The 13,575-nt window shown below is 37.9% G+C and overlaps 1 protein-coding gene across 1 annotated transcript in view; it reads right to left on the bottom strand.

Moving 5' to 3' along the window:
- Positions 1-832, bottom strand: part of PLS1 (plastin 1) — an 824,936-nt gene extending 824,104 nt beyond the window's left edge. The window contains exon 1 of the mRNA XM_044071020.1: positions 797-832. The gene's annotated coding sequence lies outside the window, so the exon portion shown is untranslated. The remainder of the gene's footprint in view (positions 1-796) is intronic.
- Positions 833-13,575: the final 12,743 nt, after the last annotated feature.

Here is a 13,575-nt window from a genome sequence, read left to right as displayed (position 1 = left end):
AGAGAGTTGTGCACCTTTGTTCTGCCTAGCTGGACACCAAGAAAACTTAATATTTATTTAACTGTTTGGTATGTAAGTGAATCATGTCGTGTGTGTGCACGTATGTGTTTGATAGCTGACTGCATGAAGTACTTACTCTGAGCATACTGTTCAAACCGGGATATCTACATACAGCAGTACAGCCCATATCATTATGATATAATGAGTGCTATCACTATCAGCTGAACTCTATACTGTTCTGTATTTTTAGCAAATAAATGTGTATAACATATACAAGCACACACACGTCAAATTTGAAATCGCAAATACGAAAATTATCCGGTGTCTATTAAATTCCCGTTTATGTCCCAGCACTTGCCGACCTCTCACCTCTGCACACAGAGCACGAGTAATGTTTGCCACTGTTTGCGTGTGCTTCATAAGGAAAAAACAAAAGGACCCTAACTTATCACATAGATCATCGCACTTTTTAATTCACTACGCACAGATATTACTACTTTACTGACTTACTCCATTCTCTGGCCATTAAGATTTGCACAGAAAAGTATGAGTGTATTCCAGAAAATAAACGCCGCTGTTCCCGTGGAACCAATGTACTGGCCCTATCAGACTTGAAAATATTTGCGCTAGAACTGTCTCTTCAGGTACTGCCACGCCCAAAACTCATTACTTTTACTCATTTACAAAACCTGCTGCATGAAAACTGACTATGATGCACCCCAACCGCATCTGTTGGAGGTACTCGAAAGTCACCCCATGCAGCTATGCCACTGGTAGAACTTCGCACGTTCCTTACCTGGATGCAGCTGCCAGTAGGATGTGTTCCCCTAACGCCTTCTGCGCTCCACCCAGCTCTCTCCTTACATTATATAGGTATATCAAAGGGCAAACCACAGGTGTGCATTCATCTCTCTGCAGCCAACCAGCGGTGACACAGCAGCCACCAATCAGGAGACAGAGTGCACACCATGAAATGCTGTACCTGCACACTGCATATACTTCAAAATTGCAGGGTAGTATTGGTCTTGATGTGCCCTATGTCCGACAGCTGCACATCTTTACACAATCAAGTGTGTGACACGGCTTAGCGGGACCTATATAAATGCCACTAAATGGCCTTCCCTGCAGATGTCCATCCAGGCAGGAGACAGTACACATCCTCCCACGCTTAGGTGAGATCCAGCGTTCCTGCACATTGCACCTAACAAAGTCCCAGGGCAGGGACTAATACCCTGGGTGCCCTGTCCAAGAGGTGGAAGTCTACATCTAGCAATCGACAAGTAGGGACGAACTATTTCCCCATTCGTTTTTATAGTTTGGGGTAACAGTTGTCTCCTTAAGTTGCAACCAGGTTGCATTTCTCAAAGGCTATTTCTTTGGTGTAAGGAGCGCATCGATTTTACAGATCAAACTCTTCTTTCTTGACTTGCGAGCCTTTTCTTTTGAGCCCGAATGAATTAATAATGTGGCCCCGTGATGTTAAATTTCTCAGAACTATTACTATAATTTATTTGGGCAGTTGTTTTTTACTTGTATGATGATGTCGTTGATGGAAATAGTGTTGGGAGGGTGGCCTAATGGCTAAGGTGTTTGCCTTCCAAACGCAAGGTGCAGGGTTTGAATCTCACAAGGGATAATTGGCTAGCCTTAAAATGGCTTGCAAAGGCAGTTAGCTTAGTACTAATCTATGAACCTTCATGTCCAACAAGTTCCTGGAAAGTAGTTTTAGGAATTGAACCGGCTAAATGCGTTAATTGTTCTGTCAGTAACGAAAGGCTGCATCTGTACTCTGAACCAGTATTCCCTCAAACAGGCTAGCCTGCGTTTTGTTTCGTATTGAATGGTATGGGTATCACCTTTGCTAGTACTAGCTTCTTTTCAGGCAAGGAGACAGGGCACAACTGCCACAAGGCATAGAAAAAATGCATATTTGCATACACTTCTTGTAAGAAGCTGTAGGGAATAATTATTTTTTTAAATAACGCTGCGATTTAAAGGAAAATAATTGTGATAAGAAGACTGAAATGCACAAATTAATAACTGTCAGCAATGGTACGTTGTACATACTAAAACAGAACACGTTAAAAATCTAAGTTGGGGTAAAAGGTTATTAGAAAAAACTATCAGAAGGCATTGTGTAGCCATTTTTAGTATGGGTAGAAGAGGGAAAACAACGGGATGGAATAGTTAACACACCCAGTGAGGAGACTTTGCTTGCTTGGAAACAGGTGCCCATGAATGGAAATCTAGTCAGGAGCTACTGACAGGAAGTATGGATTTAAGATGTGAAAGAAACGGGTGTGGCACATTTGCTTAGGTTCTTAATAGGCAAAAAGCTGACCTAATAGGTATAATTTTAAGAAAGTAATATTTAAAGGCAACTGCTTTATTGGCAGGATTAACATTTAGCACTGGGCTAGGCTGTGCAAAGGTCCTAAATGAATATACTGTAACACAGGATTTATTGCAATATATTCATTATTTTGTTTAAGTTTCTTTCCCCCAACCTCCTCCACCACCACTACTAGGACTTCACCTACTGGAAAACCACAAACTATGGTATGCACAACACAACTGTAGGCCATTCTGTTGATACCTGTGAGAACAGGACCAAGGTCCTGGTTTCTGGGTGACAGCCTCCCACAAGACGCACCAGGCATAAAACCCTTTCATTTAGTTTAAGTAGTCACTGTCTGTTTATACTATACAGCCATCAGCACTACAGTGAGTTTATGACTAGATGGAAGCTTTATGTCTGAGGTCAGGTGTGCGCCATTACTATGAATACAGTATGGGCATAGCCCCCCATGTTTGTTGCCACAAAGCATACCTAAGATAATGACTATTTTATATGTCTTCATGCTGGAATTAAACCTTGGTGGTACTATAGTCTCATATTCATCCCCAACACACACACACACACACACACACACACACACACACACACACACACACACACACTGCATCTGAGTCATACTATCTGTCACTTACTGTAGTAGAATAAGTGGAAAGTTTGTTAGGGTAAAGTTTTTCCTGTAACTGTTCCAAAATAAGCAAGAAAAGCCATTGCAATATGTCCAACTCATCTGCTTGTGTCTCTATCCTCTTGACTACATTACACACACACTTGAAGTGTTACTACCTCATTTCATTTTTAAGATGATAAGAATTCTTCTTGACCAAGCTGCAGAAGTTCTCATTGCCTGCAGATGACTGCAGTGAAATGATCGTCTGTTGTAAAGCAGCAGCTTAATCAGGCAATGAAACAGTTAAATTATTTAACTGCTGGGCACTTGGGCATTTTCCAAGTAATGTACCCTAAATTTTATTCTACTAACAAATGCTATTCTAAAACTGTATCACTGAATAAAAGAAAGCAAAATACATTATGAAACTTGAATCAGAACACAGTCTTTCTTAAACTTTACTGACTGTAACATGGGACTCTTCCTAGACAAGAAGTCAGCTAATGGCATCTCATCTAATACAATTCTTCAGGTGAGAAGGTTAACCAACGCCAGTGCATGATTAGGGATTTTACATTCTTTGTGTTGGGACCCTTATGTCAGTGCCTTTGGTGATTTATTCTGTAGTCTTAATATTGCCAGACCAGCATTTGGCTAATTTGAATAGGGACTCTGATACACAGGAATTTCTATGTGAGAGCTAGGGACAGAAGCAAAGTAAGAACTGTGCTTGTTAAACAGGAATACTAGCAAGTGAGAAAAGAAGTGCTCTAAGAAATACAGACCATTATTTTCAGATATGTAAAGATAAAAATTAAGATTATTACTTTTTAAGATAAAATTAAGTATAACCATTCTAATGTTGGTGTCTAATTAAATTACCATTCAGAAATATGAAAAGTAATGCACTTTGGAAAACATAATTTAAATGCTAATCATGTCACTGATAGCTAAATTCTAAAAAAAAAAAAAAATAACAGAAATGAAAAGTCCTGTTACCTATATCATCTGATACAGTTTACATTACATAATTATGTGGCATTCCACTGAACATGAACAAAAGAAAAAGGTGGAACATGAGTTCTAACTTCCGAGGAACAAAAGCGAAGGAGTTTCCACCTAAAATATGAACATTAATATGTGTACAATCCTTTTATAGTATGAAATAGGCAGTTGTTTCAAATGTTAAACATTTTTCACTAAAAATGTTTTATTAAACTTTTTAAAATGGTTACAAAGTATACAATTTACAATATAGTAAAATAAGTGAATACATTGAAATAAATTGTTTAAAGATGAAATGACAATGTAACTATTTACAATATATACAAAATGCCTGAGAAAAAAATATTAGTAATTTACACAAGACGTATACAAATGCTAAATAAGAGATTAAATTATTTATGTTTAAGATGAGAATGTTTCAGTTTTGACTAATACTTTCAACAAAGGATTATTCTTAAATTTGTTAGGGTAAATTCTGTTCACTTTTACTGCTGTTTCTTTGATTGATGTGTCTTTCAATAGGATAAGAAAATCCTCAAATTTTGATTCTGAAGGGTTCTTCCAGTTTCTTGTAATAATCAACAAAGAACAACAAAGCTGAACCACCATGGAGAAGTATACTTTAATAAACTAAAACACAGTTAAAACACACTCTTCAGAGAAAATATAAAAATGTGTAGAAGAGCACTTTCGGCAGAATTCCTTACTCATATCATAAAACAACTCATTCACAAAAGTAATTTAAAAGAGGGTTTGACCAGTCAAATATTTTCCTCAGTTTCTGCCCTACTAGCAAGGGTTTTAAAGGAAACACTCCATTTAGACCAGCTATTTTGTCTGCTTGCAAATCTGCGATCCAATGGCTTTCAGCTACCTCAGTTAAATTATGCAGATTGCCCCTCGTGGAGGTTACAGCTAGAACTTCCAACACCATAAACTGAAAGCTATGGCCAGGATACTTCAAAGTATGTTGAAATAAAGCATTTTCTTTGCATTGTAATCTTACATCACTTAGATGTCTTAAAATTCTTACTTTGAAAGGGCACTTGGTCTTGCCGATATAAAAACTTGGATAAAACTTGCAGCTAGCAACAGATATGACATTTTTAGTGTTGCAGCCTGCATAAGTATTAAGTTTGTTTTCTTTCTTGGCAGCTGGATATTGAAAATTGTAACTAGAATGTATATAATTGTAGGCTTTACATTTTCTGCATCTAAATGTTCCCTTCTTTCCATTATACAAATTCACCTTCCTAACGTTTCCATCTTGACATAATAATTGCTTCAAATTCTTTTTATTCTTGAAGCAAACTCTTGGGGCTTCTCCCACTATGTGTCTAATTCCTTGATCTCCTGTTAGAATCTTACAATTATTTTTTATTATTTCAGACTTGTTTTACGTCTTGGCTATATGTAAGCATACATCGTATTCTTACTAGTTCTCTTTGGTTTTCCATGGATGTCTGGTCTTGCTTAACATAGTCTCTATAGAAATAAGGTTTACCTCTTGTCTCTCTCATTTCCTTAGTCTCAATAACTTCTTTATGAATATCATTCACTTTGTGTCCTTTCTTATGTAGACTCTGTGTTAGCCTTTTCAATTCAAGATCAAAAGTAGAATCATCTGTACATAACCTGGAGATTCGAAGAAATTGCCATTTTTTAACTTGGGGAAATATATGTTTTGGATACATACTGTTTTGATGGAGAAGATTACATTGTTTCTGAAACATCTGTGTGTCGTGTGTGTCTATAGTCTCATCCTTTCTTCTTAACAGTGTGACATCAAGAAAATCAGTTCTCTCTCTTGAGGTATGAACATCAAAATTCAAAACAGATGTGGCGTTTCTAAGATTAACAAATTCTGATAGCTGGGCTTCATCTCCTATCCAGAGAAAAATATGTCATCCATGAATCGCTTGTAGAACCACCCTTACTAATACATGTTAACCCTTAACTCTGCCCCTGCCCCTAACCACAACATAACACACTTTACCTTAGAAAAAAAAATTTGCACATGACACTCAAACACATACCATATTCAGCAGCACAAACACATAATGCTAAATATATCCCCACACCCAGCCCTTACTCCCATCCTGACCTGCAAACATTCCCACTGCCTAATGTCAAAACTTCTAGTATATGCAAATGTTTTGCCATTATATCCCAAACGCATACTTAGCTTACCTAGACATACTCAGCCTCCCTTCTCTGAATATCTGCAACATTTCACAATCAAAATGCCAGACTGATATACCAAGCAGTTCAGCCTTTTGAATAAATGAAGATCTAACAAAGTGAATGACACTCACACACAGACACACACACACACACACACACACACACACACACACACACACACACACACACACACACATGAGTATACATATTTACTACATTTCCATTGGTATTTTCAATATGCTATAAATGTTTACTGGCTATATGCTCAACAAATATTCTTACAAACAGTAAGTTTGTCCTTACTGGTATCAGTAATTATGACTAACTGATAACTTGGAAATAGCAACAAAATAAATTTAGCAAAAGAATACAATTTAATAAATATAAATGTATCCTTATTTAATTTATAAAATATAACATTATGATAATACAAATATGCTATGACAGATTAATATAATCAAAAGAGATAACTGTGCATACATACATTTATTGGTGTTACATATGTTAAAGTCAACTATAACTTCATGCAATACAGTTCATCACAGAAGAATAATCTTCATTATTGCAAAGAACACCCATACATGGGAGACTAAGGAGTTAAGTTCTTGTCTCCTCAAACACAAGAAACTTCATTCTTTTATACTGTAAATGCTTTTAGGCAAAACATTTTGCATCTATTAAACTACAGCCAGAGTCCACTTAAAAGTAAACTCCTTTGCATTATTCTGCTCACTAAGACTATTCAGACCCTGTATCTGTGCCTTTCCTTATTAGGCACAGGTTCCAATCTTCCATGTTGGAACTTTCTATGCTGGCAATATCCACATTGGCAGTAAAGAAAATTAAAGCAGGCCCAGGCTGTCAGGATCCATCTTGAAACAAGATAGAGTGCAAAAAGATAAATATTATATATACACTAAACTTTTTTCCCATCTTACACATCTCCCTTCACAATCCCCTATTTGATGCTGTGAAGCATCACTCAAGTAATATATATTCTAATGACTGGACAATAACAGCAGGTTTTCAAATGGGTAGACACTTTTTCATGGGTCTATAGCATATAATTGAAGGTTTAACTCTGCAAACCTCCATTTGTCAAACCAACAAGAGCGAACATTCACATCAGCAAATGTCTAAAACAGGGAATGAAATCAGTTGGCCAACATCAGGGAATTTGCCCTTTTCCCCCACTGTAGTGCAATTTTGGAGTTGGTATATACAGCATATATATATATATATATATATATATATATATATATATATATAGGAACACTACATAATCTCAAAAGTTTGAAATACTGAATTTCAAACTTTCAAGACCATATAGCCGAAACCCCAAAGTACCGAAAGAGCAGAAGCGCGAATTTCAAAATCCCGACTATCGTGAGTTTGAAATTTGTGCTTCTGGTGTTGCGGTATGGTGGAAGGGCAGGTAAGTATTTCTGTTTAACTGTGTTGGTTAGAGGCTTAGTGTGTAAGTGTGTGTTGTGAGTGTGATGTGTGTGTGGGGGGGATGTAGGCGTGTGGTGATGTATTCATGTGTTTGTCTGGGTAGTGTGACCTTGGAGTTAGAATATTTAAGTAGGGGTGGTATGGGGGGTGCAGGGGGGCTTGCCCCCTGCTTATCGGTAGGTTAGGTTAGTGTGTTTGTGTTTTGGGGAATAGTGTGTGTATGTGTCTGTTTGTGGTGTATGTTGTGTGTAGTTTTTGGTAGTTTGAATTTCACAGTTTTAGTTTTTCGGTATTGTAGTGTTTCTGATGATTGGTCTCGGGATTTTGGGCATCGGTAGAGTGTGTGTTCAGTATTTAGTAGTGGTTCCATATATATATATATATATATATATATATATATATATAGGTAGGGCGGGTGTGGGAGTCTGGGGAGTGTGGGGGGCACAGCTCCCCACCTGGGTGGGTTTGACATACTGTGGTGTGTGTGAGAGTCACAATGTTGGACAACTAATTCCATTCCCTGTTTTAGACTTTCACTGATGTGAACATTCGCTTAAGTGAACTTTCGCTTTTGTCGGTTTGACAAATGGAGGTTCGCAAAGATGAACCTTCGATAATATGACATAGACCCCTTTTTCACATGTAATCAGACAATCATCACATGCTATTTCTTTCTACCCTTGCCATGCACAATGCTTATACAGATGCTTAACAAAATGGTTTTGTGAGTGATGAACACAAGTTTGTGCTGAGATGGAATGAGAAGGCAATTCAAATATTTTTCAGTTTCATCCCCTGTCCCAAACAAATTATCATATATCTGTCCAAACATTCTTACTACACTTTCCTCAATATCCTCTTCTTCATTATGATTTTCTACAACTGCGATCAGTGGTAATATTTCTAGTCTACTTTTAATGTGCACATTTTGTAATTTGATACTTTTTCTAGATTCAAGAATCTTTATAACTAATATTTTGCTCATGATTAAAATGATACCTAAAAGAATAATGATTATTTCAATCAGCATGACAATTTTCAAAATACTTCCTCCCCACCCAGAAAACAAATTAGCTAAGCAGGTCCATTGAGAGATATCAGCCTCTTACATGAGACAGCTCTGCAACCTTTTGTATAAATTCTAGATGACTGTGAATGGCATTTTTTGTTATCAGGAACAAAAAAAAAACAGAACTCCATTTTGATAAATACAAACAGGCCACCCTTTGAAGCAAGGGTTAAATCAAGCACCATCTTGTTCTGCAACACCACACTGTGCATGGCAATCATTTCAATTGTAATTTGATTTATTGGTTCAAAAGTAGCATTGCATAATGTTTCTATTAGTTGAGACAGTTTTTTCAACTCTCATATTGGCTTTACTGTCCTTTAAGTGGGCAGGATTCCTGCTCTTGAAATAACACCATCACCCAGAACAATGTATGACAATGTAGTATTTTCTATAGTGTGATGGTAAACCCAAGAAGCATCTATTTTCCCAACTGGACTTTTAATGTGCTTTGCCTCCCTCTTTCAGTGAGCATTGCAAATTTTCCCTCTAGGTAAAGTCTCTGTTTGTTGAGCAACTGAAATAACACAAAACACAAACTATATAACAACATCACAACCAATCTATTGGTAACCAGGGGTAAGCTTGATCTTTACAAATACAATAAAATTCATGTAATGCTGCTGTACCCAACACTCCAGCCCAATTATACATTTCTGAGGAAATTTGCAGTTGTTCCATCTGACAGAAAGTGTCTCATTTTTAACATAACCATTATGTCCCTTCATAGTCACTAATAGTTGAAATGGCACCAGGCTAAATGGGGTAGTGTTATGCAAATAATTATCCTGCCTCAGTTGGTGGTATTAGAAACAAGGGAATTCTGTACTGGCTACAGTTCCACAAGTGGTCATTTGAATCATTGCCTAGATCTTGGGCTGATTTCTTCTCATTGTCCATTGTAGATGACATTGCTGGATCATCAATCCTCACCTTCAATAGCGTTGTTGACATTGCTAAAGAATCACTAAGTCTTATTTACAACCATGATCCATGATCACTTTGCAGAATCACTAGGTCTCGCTTCCAGATACATTGGTTTCTCTGTCTTTTCTTCTGGTACAGAATGCAATGGGGTCATCATCAACATATGGAACGATGTTGTTGGCACTTCATTGATATACATTACTAGGGAGGGCTTTCTTGATGTGTGACACATGAATCCAAGTGGGTGATCCTTCGCATTGAATGGCATAGCAGTTGCAAGCAGAACCAGGAAAGGTACTTTCCATATTGGTTGAAAGGAGTGCCTTCTTGGAAGTGCTCTGATGAATACCAGGTCACCTGGTGAAACATCATGATAGGAGGTTGGACTGGGCTGCTGGTGAGCTTCTATAACTATGGCATGTATGTGCTGCAGAATAGAGAAATGACACTTGCAAATAAGAAAAACGGTTTCATCAACATTTTGTAACTCCAAATATTTGGGCAAGGGTGTTGCTGGCATTCTCATAGGGAGCAATTCCTAGCACTACTAACTGCACTATATACACTAAATAATATTAGAGTCAATGTATCTGGTCATTTGAGACCAGTTTCTTCACATAGTTTGACAAATCTAGTTTTTAAAGTCTGATTCACTCTTTCAACAATTTCTGAAGCTTGGGGCTTGTGCAGGTGATGATAGTGTATGTTTACTTTTAAAACTTCACATACTTGTTGTACAAGCTGTTTAGAAAAATGAGTCCCTCTGTCTGACTGAATATAACAAGGAGCACTAAATCTGGGTATTAACTCTTGCAAAAACGTCTCAGTGACCATGGTCACATCATTCATAGCAGAAGGGTAAGCTTCAATCCATCCAGAAAACACATATAATTACTAAAACATATTTACATTTCTGAGACTGTGGAAGTTCAGTTGAAATCTCACTATACACAACTAAAAGGTCCCCATGATTTTTTCAAAGACTGCGTAGGGATAAAAACACTTTTTGAGACACCGTGCTCTAAACACATAATACAGTTATTTATAAAATGCCAAATGAGTTTGAGAAGGTAAGGGGCATACTAAGCAATCAACATTTGTCTTATTAATGATTCTGAAGAAGTCTCATGTACTGGCGAGACAAAAGCACTAAATAAAGAATAAGGATATCTGAGTGGCTCCTGTGTTGCTTTTTGGCTTTACTAGTTGGTTAGTGTGCTTTGTTGTACCCCATATAAGAGGACAAATGATAAGCCCAAACCAATTGAGTTAGAAAGGAATGTGAGGCTTCTAGCCTCCCATCTGTGTGACACCACAGTGAATCAGGAAAGCGGCTACAGCTGTCATTGATCCAACTTACCTTTTTAAAGTCATCAGCTTGATTTTGAAAACACAACAATTTTCTTTAAAGAAACAGGCATGTTAGTTTCCTGTCACTGCTGCAAGAATGAAGCCTGAACAGGATAAGACAATGCAGCTTGTCTAGTCACCAAATCTGCAAAACTCAAAAAACTCTTCACTTCAACTTAAAAAAACAAAGAACACACTGGAGCCAGCAAAACTATTGTCTTTTGAAATATAAGAATCATCAATCTTTTGTGAGGCGCACTTGACCACAGCTATTTCCCTGGGTAACAATAGTGCATTCAACAGTTCATGAATAAAGAAAGACCCCAGGATTCAATAAACTCCATGTAGGCTTTGGGCAGATGGTGTGCAGTGCACTGCAGTGCACAATGCCTATTAATGAGGCACAGCATGCTTAAGCTCCATTTTGCAGCTCACAACAGTGTTGCTAGCAGCAAAACCTCATAAGCAAACATGGATAGCAATTCCGTGTAAAGGAGAGCATCTGCTGTGTGCAGATTTGAGAGGAAAGCCACAATGATCCCCAAGGATCTACACATAGCAAAACCTTGTTAGCAAACATGGATAGCAATTCTATATAAGGAAGAGCACACACAGTGTGTGGTTTTGAGTGCAATGCCACAATGATCACCAGGGGTTTTACAAATAGTTGCCATTTTCTTAGTGCAACACATCTGCACAGGGGCCACCTTAATGAGAGGACAAATAAGCAGTAGTAGGGAATATTTGGCATAGATGTCACATAGAAATGTGTTAGAATGTAACACTCACAACCTCTTAGAGCAACAAATGTGGACAAAGCCATAATAATAATGAGGGAGATAAAGGGATAAAATAGGGACAGATTTTTTATTTTTAATTTTTATTATTGCAGTGACAAAGTTGATAGAATATACAGGCTGTACATTAGCACAAACTTTCTGAAGAGCATGACATTTGAAACACTTCTGAATGCACTCTGCAATGACATGCCAATTATTTGACAGGAAAAAAAATGAGGAAACAAATCACAAATTGAGACAACAACTCGACATTCTGCACTGATCGGGATAGTTAACAAGTATGCACTCCAATGTATGTAATATTGAGTCATATCAGACCAGAGGTCACCCAGTGATATGGCAGGAAGCCACATATTTGTTAAGAAAAATATCTGGGCATCCTTGGACTATCTGGACAGTTGACAGGTATGAATGTGAAATATATGGTCCAAACACCGTACAGAACAGTGTACCTCCAGTGCAGAGTATTGTGATATCCCATTCCTAGCATTCTGTACTGAAGCTGTGTTAATGATTTGTAACAGGGCAGGGGACTGTCTTGTAAAATGATCAGTCTGGGGAAGTGGGTGTATTAAAACGAGACACATAGATGAATTGTAGGAATAAGCACAGGGAAGTAGTACGGGTGAAACTCACGTATGTACACCAGAGGAGGGCATGTCAGTGGAAGATGGTTGTAACAACAACACCAGGCACATATCTATATGGTACAGTACAGACTGTACAGTGAAAATGTTTTGTCTGTGACTGTCACACAAGGTGGTATAACAATGGGGAGGATGTCTGTAGGAGATAAGCATCCTTACATGAATAATGCAGATGACATCTCTCAGGGATCTGGCATACAACTGGGGTAGGGTGCATATTGGGAAGGTGTGCAAAATGATATAACTGAATATGAGTGTACTCTCAGCAGAGGTCTCCATCAAGGTGGCCACAGGTAAAGGATTATGGCAAACGTTACAAGAAGCAACCACAATCATGAGCAATATCAGAATAATTCCACCACTAATCCCATGCCTCTGACGTAACATATGTGATGTGGAGTGATTAAAGATGAGCCTGCACACACACACACTTGACAACTATTATGATACATCTAAACTCTATGATGGTAACCACACACACGCTGTCCTAGTACTGTAATGTCTGCAGAAGGTGTTAGGAGGGACACTGCTATACCTGTATGCCACAGTATGGTCAATACAGGCTACTTGCCTTGTGTGCATGGCATATATCTATGGCAAAATCTACACTGTCATGAATGATGTACATACCATTAATGTTATCAAACACCTATGTATGCAGTGTGTGCATAAGTTGAAAAGGTAGCACACATATATCTAGTGTAAAAACTCTCTAAGACCAAGAACACTGCATCAATGGGCTCAGACAATACCCATGATGCCATCTAAACAGCAAGAAAAATGACATATTAGACCCTCTGGAATTGCTATTTAACTGTAGCCTTCAAACAGGCTTCATGCCTCATGAATGGAGAACAGCAAAAGTCATCCCTCTGTACAAAGGTGGCTCATCTACACACCCTGGAAACTACAGATCCATAAGTCTCACTAGTCTTATATGTAATGCCATGGAAAGATGTATTGTGGAAATGATTAATAATGATATAGTAAACTTCCAGACACTGGCCCAACCCAGTTTGGTTTCGTCAAGGGCTGGACATGCCTATTCAGTCTGCTGGACTTCTTTGAGATGGTCACCAAAGCGACAAATGAGGGCAAAATGATTCACGTTGCCTACCTTCACCTAGTCAAGGCATTTGAAACAATACCCCACTCGGGTATTGTTAAACCCA

The sequence above is a fragment of the Protopterus annectens genome, chromosome 5.part0 (genome assembly GCF_019279795.1).
Source record: "Protopterus annectens isolate FY-2018-M chromosome 5.part0, PAN1.0, whole genome shotgun sequence".
Classification (NCBI taxonomy): Eukaryota; Metazoa; Chordata; order Ceratodontiformes; family Protopteridae; genus Protopterus; species Protopterus annectens.
Note: the sequence above shows the minus strand (reverse complement) of the source record. Positions and strands in the feature narration are given on the sequence as shown.